This window comes from Cavia porcellus, unplaced genomic scaffold, assembly GCF_034190915.1.
Source record: "Cavia porcellus strain 051 isolate PalLab524CR breed Dunkin Hartley unplaced genomic scaffold, mCavPor4.1 scaffold_9, whole genome shotgun sequence".
In the NCBI taxonomy this organism is placed as follows: domain Eukaryota; kingdom Metazoa; phylum Chordata; class Mammalia; order Rodentia; family Caviidae; genus Cavia; species Cavia porcellus.
In genome coordinates this window covers 86,544,858-86,557,136 of record NW_026947492.1, presented here as the reverse complement: position 1 = coordinate 86,557,136, position 12,279 = coordinate 86,544,858, and positions in this window count along the sequence as shown.

The following is a 12,279-nucleotide window of genomic DNA, read 5'->3' as shown; positions in this document are numbered from 1 at the left end:
AGGCTTGAAGCTTGGTGCTGGATTTCAAGAGCCTTGTTTTGGGGGGAGAGGATGGACCTAGTGGAGAACCTGGGTTGCAACAAGTGAATGAGCGCTTGGAAAACCAAGAAGTTGAAGCAGAGCCCTGGAAAGGTAGAAGAAAGAATAAGGAGAGGGCAAGCTGTAGCGGGCAAAATGAAGTCACTCTCCTTACGGGAGTCTTCCGACCCAGTGCTGACCGACCTCAGGAGCAGAGGCTCTGTCCCCCATACCAAGATGCTGGTCTACCATTTCTCACGTAGACACCTCTCACAGCAAGAGGATGTCACAAAGGCTCATTTTCACTCTATCACCATGTGTTTCACACCACCTGCAGGTTCTTATTTCTGGATCCATTTCACCCTGGGAGTTATGCACTTGTTTTTCTCAAGCTCCTCTCCAGGGTTATTCTGCTGACTAGGAGATACACAGAGATGACAGGTAACGTGTTGAAGAGACCAAGAAAGCTCGTTCCATCTGCTGCTTCCCCTCCCCTTCTCCCTTCAAATCCAACTAGGTTAAGTTTTAACTTCCTAAAGGCCATAAAACAAAGGCCTGAGGTAATAGCTCCTGACATCCTGGGTCTTCCCTATCCAGAAGCCCCATCACAAATTGTGTTAATTGCATCAGATTGTATTAGATTGTACATTCTTCACAAAAATAGCTTCGTTTATATCATAGTAATACCTGTAACTTGGTATTGTATAACAGTAATACCTGTAATTGTAAATGTGTGTCTTCCTTTTTCTCTGGGTAAAAGATTGATATGTTAATCAATGCTCTCTTCTGTAAAGAATTGTAAAATCTTACCCAATTGATATGCTAACCATTGTTGCCCTCTACAAATAGAAAGGTTGTGGTGCTAAAGTAAGGTAATTATGTCAGGAAACTCAGAGATAAAGTCTGCTGACTATGCTAATCAAGATTGGGAAGTATGTCAGAACCAAGCCACACAGGAGCTAGGTGACCTAAAAATAAGCTGTGCAAAACAAGACAGTTTATCAACTCTGACCCACTGGTCGCCCCTCATGATCTGACCAATCACAAATGGACAAATCACCAACTGTTTCTGCTCTAACTGCTATGATTGGCTTCTGTAGCAACGCTTGCTTTGCGGTTTCAATCCTTAAAAACACCAGCCTTGCCTCAACTCGGGGTTCTCCGTTTCCACCTGTTTGGAGGACCCTGTGTACACGGAATAATAAAAACCCCTTTGTTTTTACATGAGAGCGAGGCCCTTGGAGTCTTCCTTGCGACACCGGTCTAACATTTTGGAGGCCCTAGCGAGATCAAACTGAGATCAGACCTCCTCGCAGAGGGAGACCCCAACGGCACCTCTCTGGGGTAAGTAGTATGGCCGATTTTTGTTTACTTTCATTTTGGATCGATCCGCCGTTTCCTTTCGCCCTAGGCCGAACTCCAGCTCTACTTCAGGGGCAAATTCTGTTCTTGGGTGATCGGGGGATGCCCCACATGGTTTTCCGTGACTCACCGTCTGCGATAGGATTTTCCTATCGGTCTGGGGAATTTCATTCCCAATCTGTGGTCCACCTGGGCCAATCTGGGGAATTTCATTCCCAATCTGTGGTCCATCCGGGCCAATCTGGGGAATTTCATTCCCAATCTGTGGTCCGTCCGGGCCAATCTGGAGGCACCACCTAAGGTGACTCGTTTGGTGTGAAACTAATGCGTGAGAGTGAGGTGGCCGGCCTGTTTGTCCTGTGTGTTGTGACTGTTGTGATCAGTTATTTGTTGTGTCACGCGTACGCTAACCACTCTTTGTCTTCAGAACATCATGGGACAGACGACATCGTCCCCATTGTCCCTCAGCCTCGACCATTGGTCGGAGGTTCGAGAGAGGGCTCACAATCTCTCCTTACAGGTTAAAAAAAGTAAATGGCAGACTTTCTGCTCGTCTGAGTGGCCCACATTCTCCGTGGGTTGGCCACCGGAGGGGACTTTCCACCATCCCCTCATCTTAGCAGTTAAGAACATCATCTTCTGCCTCAGACGAGAGGGCCACCCCGACCAGGTCGCCTACATCTTGGTATGGCAGGACCTCAGGGAGGAGCCCCCACCGTGGGTAAAACCCTTCCTTCCTCCGCCCTCTCCTTGGTTGCCTGTTTAAACTTGTTACTAACTTAGGGGCTTGTTGCCCATTTCTGTTGCAGGATCCATATGGCTTATTAGATTCAAGGTTCATGATAAGAAAAATTATTTCCTTTAGCTGACCAAACTATGCAAGAAGCTCCCTTTGTTTGTGTCTTTAATGTTGTGGCACCTTGTTTAATATGTAAGACTTCAATTGATTGCTTGCAACCTCGGCATGCCTTTTAAAAGGAGTATTTTTTTTCTCTCTGGTGAAAATGTAAACATGTGCACATATATATGTATATCTATGGTTGTTAAGAGTCATGTCAACTTTGCCAAGTAAAAACCAGGCGGTACTATATTTGAGCCAGTTAAAAGGTTACAGTTTTGTTTTTGAAATACAGCATTTTTATGTGGTAAAAAGACATAAAATAAGTATGTTTTGGACTACTAGAAGGTGACTTCAAGGGTTTTGTTGAGAGTTTTGATGTTGTCTGAGAAGTGAGAGAAAAGTTAATTGACTGGTAATAGTAAAAAGAGGGACAAAGAGAGTGGTCTTCAAGTAAAGGTGTCTGGCTATGCCAGAATGTGGAAAAAGATTAGAGGTATTATTGTAAGTTGTAAAAGGCTCAAGAGGATGTGAATTTTATTTGTCTTGGTTTATAGTACTGCAAATAACAGGTTTGACAAGAAGTAAATGTGTTCAGAATTTGACAATAGTAGATCAGTTTTGGTAGAAGTATACATAAGATTGTACTTTGCTGCAAAATGTTTCCATCAAAATGAGATTATAGGTGATACTAGAAATAAGATACAAGTTCTTACATGTACTGTGAACATCTGGGAGATTATGCAGCACAATTTTGTTACCTATGAAAAAGCCCTTTTTGTTAAAAATATAATTTTAGTAAAATGATGGCCTGCCACGTGACACCCTTGGACAAAAAGCAGTGTGCCATCCAGATGAAGCCGGCTCTCTGATCCGGAATGCCAAAACCATGTTCTCCTTTTGTGCCACCCTGACTGGACATCCAGAGGTAAAGAGGTTTCCCAATATCGCCAGTTGTTCTCTTTGTAACTCAGTCGGCCCCACATGTTAGACAAAAATTACAAAGGTTTGAGAGGTTTAAGGAAATGCCCCTCAGCCAGTTAATAGAGATAGCACAAACAGATCTTTGAGAACTAAAAAATTTACAAAAAGATAGCCAAGGTGTTAAAATTTCTCTATGAGAAAAAAACTTAAAAAAAAAAACAGACGAGAGTTTCTGGGGGCAGTTGGATACTGTAGGCTAAATTTTACTGAAAAGCTTGCCTCTATATGACTCCCATAAGGGAGAAACTCAAAATTCGCTGAACTGGACTGATAAATGTAAACAGGAATTCCAACAGCTCAAGCGGGCCTTGACAGAGGCCCCAGCCCTGGGACTCCCTGACGTTACCAAGCCTTTCATCTTGTTCATAGATAAACTCAGGGACATTGCCAAAAGAGTCCTAACTCAGGACATTGGCCCTTGAAAGAGGCCTATAGCCTACCTCTCCAAAAGACTTGATCCAGTAACAGGAGTCTGGCCCCCTGCCTAAGAATACTAGCTACTGTGACAATGTTACTTAAGAAAGCAAAGAAACTCGCTTTGGGCAAGTGATTTCTGTGATAACCTCTCACAGTTTAGAGACTCTTATCAAAACCCCTCCTGAAAAAAGGCTCTCAAATGCCAGAATTCTACTGTCAAGCCTTGCTTCTAGACCCAGAGTCAATGATATTCACGACTTCTTCAGCTTTAAACCCAGCCACCCATATGCCTGATGATGACCCGGAGGAACAAAGGACACCTCTCTCCATGAGTGTGCTGACATCCTCGAACTGCAGCAGAACCTACAGGCTGATCTTACTGACCAGCTTTTGGGAAATGCCGACAACTGTTCGATGGAAGCAGCTTCATCCAAAACGGCAAACGAGTGGCCGAGGCAGCAGTGACCACCGAAAAGGAGGTACTCTGGGTTAAGCGGGTAGAGCCTGGCACTTCTGCCCAAAAGGCGGAGCTTGTTGCTTTGACTGAGAGGCTAAAACTAGCCACGGAAAAGAGGGTAAACATTTTTTTTACTGAAGATATCCCTTTGCTACTGTACATATACGTGGAAGCCATCTAAAAATGCTCCACAGATTCTAGATTTGCTGGCGGCTGTCTGGCTGCCTCAATGGGTTGCTATTCCTTACAAGGCTCACCCAACCAGAGATGAAAAATAGCAACCACATCAGAGGGGTCAACCAAGAAAGTAACTGCTCTGATACTAGTCCTCTGACCTTGTCAGAACCAGTCTACACAAAGAAAGACCTACAGTTGGCATCTCAACTTGGAGTAAAGTCTCCCACCCCAAGGGGCTAATACCAGTTACCTGATATACAAGTACGGTTACTGGAGACACTAAGGCAGGAACTGTTATACCAGGCTCGCCAGACTACTCGTTTAGAAAAAAAAAAACTAAACTTGTGGATTTGTCCAGAACTCAGTATTTTATTCCAAAACTCTACAAACTGACCACCTCTTCGAGCTCTAGATGCCCACAGTGCTTGTTAGTCAACTCAGCCAAGAGCTCTGCGCTGGAGACCACCCGACATCAAGGAATTGTTCCAGGAGAACATTGGAAAATAGACTTTATGGACATGGTAAAACTTAATTTACAGGGACACCGCTATCTCTTGGTATTAATAAACACTTTTACTGGCTGGGTAGAGGCTTTCCCTACTAAATCTGAGTCAGCCTTAGTGGTAGTTAAAAGGCTATTGCATGAGATCATACCTTGATTTGGCCTCCCACTATCAATGGGGTCCGATAATGGCCTGGCTTTCATAGCCCAAGTCACCCAAAAGTTAGCCCAGGCATTAAAGATTAATTAAAACTCCACTGTGCCTATCAGCCACAAAGCTCAGGGCAAATAGAACATATAAACCAAAGTCTCAAGGACATTTTAGCTAAGCTGTCTTCAAAAACTGGCGATAATTGGATGAGCCTTCTTCCCTTTGCACTGTTAAGAGCTAGATATACCCCATATGTTTCTAAAATTTCCCCCTTTAAAGCCATGTTTGGGAGGCCCCCGCCATTGGTTCCAAGATTGTCAGAAAACAAATTAGCTAAAACTACTAATCAAGATCTTAAGTCCCTACAGACACTCCAACCTGTGCTGGCCTGGATCCACCAGCTGTTTAGACAAAAACACTTAGACCCACCTTCAGAGACCAAGGCCCCAGGGACTTCAGTCTTGGTTCGATGTCACTACCATGACTCCCTCAAATCCTGCTGGGAAGGACCTTTCACCGTGGTGCTCAGTACCCCCACTGCCATCAAGGTAGCAGGAAAAACTGCGCAGATTCACTACACTCATGTAAAGCCACTGGAAACAACAGACAACGAGGGACATACTCAGTGGACTACACAACATACTGGTAACCCTTAAAGTTAAAAATTGACTAAAACATAGTTAGATTATGCTGGTCATGAACTGTTTTAGCTTGCTTGTTTTGATTTTAATAACATTGATGCCGACCTTGCATGGCGGCTTTTGTCCCCCTGTAAGCAAAAAAAAAAAAAAAAAAAAATTGTTAAAGATCTTTGTATGGGAGCCCCCTTTAGAAAATGTAAAACGGAATTCTCCCCTATCTCCTTCCCTTGATAGGACCATTAGTGACCTTAATCCTAATCCTAGCCATTGCCCCTTGCCTCATTAACTGGATTACCCAATTCATAAGGGGACAAGTCTCTCAGGTCAAAGTAATGGTCATACGTCACCAATATGAACCCCTAGCTACAACAAACCTCTAAGATTAGAGGTCATCCACAAGAAAAAGGGGGGAATGAAGAGACCAAGAAAGCTCGTTCCATCTGCTGCTTCCCCTCCCCTTCTCCCTTCAAATCCAACTAGGTTAAGTTTTAACTTCCTAAAGGCCATAAAACAAAGGCCTGAGGTAATAGCTCCTGACATCCTGGGTCTTCCCTATCCAGAAGCCCCATCACAAATTGTGTTAATTGCATCAGATTGTATTAGATTGCACATTCTTCACAAAAATAGCTTCGTTTATATCATAGTAATACCTGTAACTTGGTATTGTATCACAGTAATACCTGTAATTGTAAATGTGTGTCTTCCTTTTTCTCTGGGTAAAAGATTGATATGTTAATCAATGCTCTCTTCTGTAAAGAATTGTAAAATCTTACCCAATTGATATGCTAACTATTGTTGCCCTCTACAAATAGAAAGGTTGTGGTGCTAAAGTAAGGTAATTATGTCAGGAAACTCAGAGATAAAGTCTGCTGACTATGCTAATCAAGATTGGGAAGTATGTCAGAACCAAGCCACACAGGAGCTAGGTGACCTAAAAATAAGCTGTGCAAAACAAGACAGTTAATCAACTCTGACCCACTGGTCGCCCCTCATGATCTGACCAATCACAAATGGACAAATCACCAACTGTTTCTGCTCTAACTGCTATGATTGGCTTCTGTAGCAACGCTTGCTTTGCGGTTTCAATCCTTAAAAACACCAGCCTTGCCTCAACTCGGGGTTCTCCGTTTCCACCTGTTTGGAGGACCCCGTGTACACGGAATAATAAAAACCCCTTTGTTTTTTACATGAGAGAGAGGCCCTTGGAGTCTTCCTTGCGACACCGGTCTAACAGTGTGTCGGCTGCTGACTGCGCTTAGCCCACTACTCAGATTGACTCATTTCATACCCATTCTGCTGTTTTTCTTTTTTGCAAATGAAGAATTCCAGCATTATGTTATCTGGCTATAGTCCTGCTGCTCACAGGTGACCGCGCTGGGATTTGAACCCGTCTGACTCATGGGTGCCTCTGACTTGTAGGCTCTTCAAGCTCTTTCCTGTGCATGTGCTGCTTGGAAAGACATGGGCTCCAATGAACGAATTCATCATGCTGGTTTGGGAGAAGAGATCTACACTTATGGAACATGTTCTACAGGTTGAGTGATGGGCTGGGCTTTACATTATTTGGAACAGCCGTGTGGGGATACTTTTATTAGATCCATTTTATAGATTTGTAAATAATTAGGCTCCAAGAGGTACATACCTAAGGTTTAGTACATTATTTGGAACAGCCATGTGGGGATACTTTTATTAGATCCATTTTATAGATTTGTAAATAATTAGGCTCCAAGAGGTACATACCTAAGGTTTAGTAACATAATGTTGTAATAACCATCAAAATGAAACCTTAAAGTACCTCCAAAATCCGAATCTTTTCACCCTTCCACACTATCTGCTTAGTATGCTAATGACGTGCATTGCCCAAGACACAATCACAAGCACACCAGGAGAGATGGATGGTCACAATGACACATAAAGCCAGGAAGAAGAGATTTCTCACGCAATTCTATTGCTCTGGAGAATTTTAGCATAACAGAATTTCCCACTATTTTTTCCATAAAGTTAGAATTGAGAAAACAGAGCTTTTCCAGACCTAATTACATAACTTATCACAAGAAAAGCAACTGCTATTTTAGTCAGTGGTTCAACACTTTGTGCTTGCTACTGGGACTTACGCTTTTTTCCTTGTTTCAGCTGTTTAGCTGGATCTAGTTAGATGCTCCCAATGTACTGGAGACAGATTACCCCAAGGTGGAAATGTGAAAGACAATCTTTAGTTGGTGTCCAGGCTGTTTATCTCCACTTCCTTGGGTTTTTTTAAAAAGCTGTTTTTATATTAATAGTTGCCAACAAAGCCCAGAATAAGACCAGAACTAATCTTCTTTCCATTTTCCACTCACTTGGCAGCCTGTCCTCATTATTCAAAGGACAGAATTCATCAGCACCTGGAATTCACATAAGCAAATCTTCCCCACTCACCAACCAGAGAAACACATTTCCTTTCCTTTATTTGGTAACTTGTAATTTTCATTCAGTCCATCAATTAGTTTATTGGGCAGCTCTGCAAGGCTGTGTAGGAGACAAAGAATTAAAAGAGTTTGAGCCACCAGGAAGTTCATGGCTTATTTGTTTAATCATTTAAAATTCATTAGAAACATTCCTCACATCATAATGGAGGGAAGGGAAGGGAAAGAAAGGGAAGTGCTGTGTTCCATATTCCATATTCTAGGCAGAGTTCTGTGGCTTAACCTAGACTAAAATGCATTCTAAATTCTTATCTCAGTGTTGCCACTTTAAAAAATATGCATCATATCTGACGTAGGCTTGTGAAAGGCAATCTCTATCTCAGTTTCTTTCATTCATTCATTTATTCATTCATACATTCATTCATTCACATGCCAAGAATGCATGCATGCTTGCGTTTAAAATGAGTAATATTGGCTTTTCTATCAGCTAGTTGTTGGATGAATGTAGCTACAGGGTCATGTCAAATCTTCTGAAAGTTTCAAGCTACTATAAAGTATAGAGCATCATTAAATACTGTAGATCTGTACCATCATACAAAGAAGTTTGTGAAGTATTCTTCTGGGAACAAGTACCGTTTATTCAGATCTTGTCATGGTTTATGTTTGTGTCCCACAGGCCTCAAATGAGTTTGCATTGTTCATATGTAATGGCTCATTGTATAGTGCTTGGATTGATGGTGTCAGTGCTCCACCCACATGGGGGTGGAGCCAGGATGTGATGTAATGGCAGGAAGAAGGTGTGTCTTTCTCTTTGCTGGTTCCAGCTTGCTGTTTGCAGCCGCCATGAACTGTGGCCCAGCCATGCAGCCTGCCTAGGAGCCAACTGAGTGTGGACTGAAACCTCCAAAAACTGTAAGAAATAAACCTTTTCTTTCCCAACTTTGGGCTTCAGGTTTTTTTGTCTCAGAGATGAGTAAAAAGTCGGCATGACTACAACAGAAATTGGTACCAGAGGAGTGGGGTCATTGCTGTTGTGTTGCCTGGCCATGTGACTTGAGAGCCTTAGAAATTAATTTGAAAATATTTGAGAGACTGGCCAAAGAGACAGCCCCTGTGTGCTGCATTATTTTGGAGACACTGGTCGGAACCTGGAAGATCAGAGTACTGACGGAGATGCTGCCAATTAAGATGAAGTTTGGGAGGCTTCTGTTGGGAAAGACTGCAGTGTCTGCTGGAGTGCAGGTAGTATATTGTGCTTTAGATGAAAGTTGGTCTTCTTGTTTGTATTTAGAGATATTACCTGGGTGGCAGAAGAATTTCAGTGCAGTCTACTTTTGGGATGGTAGCATGGTTACTTTAGAGAACTTTTGACCAGATGTATTTTGAAATTTAGAGCAAAGGGCCAGTAGAGTAATTTAAAACACTTGGCCAAGAAGAAGGCTCTATTGGAACTGTGGGTTGTAAAGATGAAACAGAGAACATGGTTGTTTACAATAATAGGATAATGGAAAAATCAAGAGTACATTTGAATTGCAGGAGATTCTTACATTTTAGTCTTGACACGCCATGTTAAAGTTAATGGGAAGCAAGGACTGTGATTGTAATTGTTCTTTTAGTGTGACTTTAATGTTTTATATGTTTGTAACCCAGTTGATTTGTCAAAGTACTGTGTTTTAATGTTGAACCTTGGTCACCTTTTAAATGTTTTTGTTTTGATGCAGGAATTAAGTGTAAAAAGAATTGTGTATATATGTAATTGTTTTATTAATGTAACAAATCTGCCACTAATGACTATAGTTTAAGGAAATGCGTGTGGTTATTAAGTTGACCAGGGGTGGATTGTTATGTTTTGAAAACTGGTGGTCAAATTAACGCCAGCTGGATTACATCAGCATGCACTGAGAGAAGATGCTCCACCTGAGGAGGATTTCCAGGATAAATAGGTGGAGAAGAAGAGAGGTGTTGAGAGGGATTGAGGCGTTAAGGAGACATTGTGGGTTCTCCTACGAGTTGCTGTCTGAGCTGTTGGTTCTCCTGGAGAAGTTTTGGTCTTCACATCGAGCACTGCTTCCTGGCTCTGGAGGGGAAGACATGTGCTGCCTGGTCTCCAGCATGAACTCGTGATGCTGCTCCCTGGCACGTACCTGACTGTGCTTGTCGTCCGAGGAGCTCAGGACCTCCTTTTTGTTGAGGACAGCTGTGGTGCCTTTCAGGACAGCTCTGCTCTTTGTTGTGAGTGTGACTTCTTGGCTCCAGTGTAGAACCCTCATCCCACTAGCACAGATCCTTTATCCTGCTGGCATAGACTTTCTGGCTTCCACCACTGAGCCTTGCGTCTTCCCAGCACGAATCCGTAAAAGAGACTGGCGTGAGTCCTTCTTGTGGGCTCTGGACTTCCAGTTGGATTTGTGGAGGTGTTGTTCTGAGCTCTAGGTTTTTATTTGGACTCATGTGGGACATTGCCATGGGGTTTAGACTCTTGACTAAATAATCTATGTCGTTGGTGTTGCGGATAGATTTCCTGCATTCTCCTGTGTTAACTTCTGGTGACCATTATAAAAATATTATAAACTCCATGTCCTGATCTGAATTGTTCTCTGTGTCCAACCCCTGACTATAATAGATCTTAATGTCTATGAAGGCAGTGACTTACGTCCCTTGGATTCAGGACCTTATGTGCCATGTGGACCCATGATGCAGCACAGGCTTGGAAGCCAATCAGTTCCTTGATCCATTGCTGAGTGCTGGGACCTAGCCAGGGTTTCCCAGTCATCCGTGTTAGTTTCCTGGACTGTTGTGCAGTACAGTGGTGCCTGGTTGCTCACTAAGAGTATCACCTTAAAAATAGCTACTGGAGGTGCAGTGGGGAAGAAAAATCTTTTGTTGATCCTGACTGCTTTGAGAATGTGGCACAGCTTCTTTCCTTCCTGATTCTTATGAGAGGGGTGTTGAGAAGTTCATTTCTTTCCCCTCAGCTCAGGAGTCCAAACTGTGACTTTTGTGAGGAGGTGAGAGGTTTCAGCAAGTGAGGAAGCTAATTAGTTATAATTGTGTGGGCCTCTAGAAGTCCACATGAGTGAGCAGAACAGCATTTTCATTTCCTTCTCTGCTTTGAAAATTTGGCTTTGAGCCCTCAGATATTCTGGACAGAAAATTTGAGCTGAACGATACTGTTAAACTGTGTGACTTTGGGGAAAATGTGTATTGTCTCTGGGTGCCAGCTTTCTCAGTATACAGGGAGGGATGGAACCAGGTGACTTTCAGCTCCTTCCACTGCTGGCCTTCTAGGCATCTCTGATTCTGTCTCATCTTGGAACCTACTTCAGCACCTGCCTCTTTCCATTTGGGACCAGGGAGAGCAACCCGAGAAGTTTCTTCTCAGGGCCACTGGTACAGTGCAGGAGTTTGACAATCACCTGAGTTTATATATTGATTGATAGGCAACGAGTTACGCATGAGCACAGACAAAAACTTGCTTTCCCTGGATGCTTTCTTGTCCTTTAACATCACTCACCTCCTTTCTTATTGGAGTAAAGGCTGAATATGAATTTTTGGACTCTAAGGGCTATTAGCTTCTTGCTTTCTCCACCTTGTACTCTTTCTTTCTTCCAAAGTATTGTGTGTCAGACATATGACATCGAACAGCTCATGAGGCTGGGTGAAGCTTACCCTGGTCATGAAGGCCTTGGCAGCTTGGTGACCTACAAGACAGAGCAGTGTGATGTAGCAAGCAGATGAAGGATAGTTGTGCTGTTGTAAACATAACGCATCCTCTGAATACTGAGGGATGCTGCAGAGTCACGGAGATTTGAATAATACTGAGAGTGAATTAAAGCTGTAGGGAGCTAAGCTGATGAACTCAGAGGTATAGATTCCTTGATGAAATAGAGAGTGGTTGCTTAATTGTTGAGGCGGTCTTGCCTCTACCATGTCTCCTGCCTCAAGATGACAGGGCCCCCACATTTCCACCTAGGCTGTGTACCCTGGGTTTATCTATTTCAACCTCATTAGGTGGGTTCCGTGTTTAACTTTGCCGTGTGTTCTATTGGCATCAGTAGCTGACCTATTTCTAATTTTGGATTTTCAAGAACTTTCATCTTTTTCTCCTGTTCCCTGGTGGGTTAAGTATGCGTTTAGTTAACTGCGGGCTCAATGGCAGAGAGAGGTAGGGGGTGGGAGGATCAGTAGAAGTGATCATAGCTCCATTTCCTCTCCATCAATCTGCATTCCAGGTTTTCAAAGTTCAGTGAAAAGAATTTTTAAAAAATACTACAATAGAATTTTCTAATAAAGATCCTTTATCTGATGGTTTGTTGGCAGAGACCAT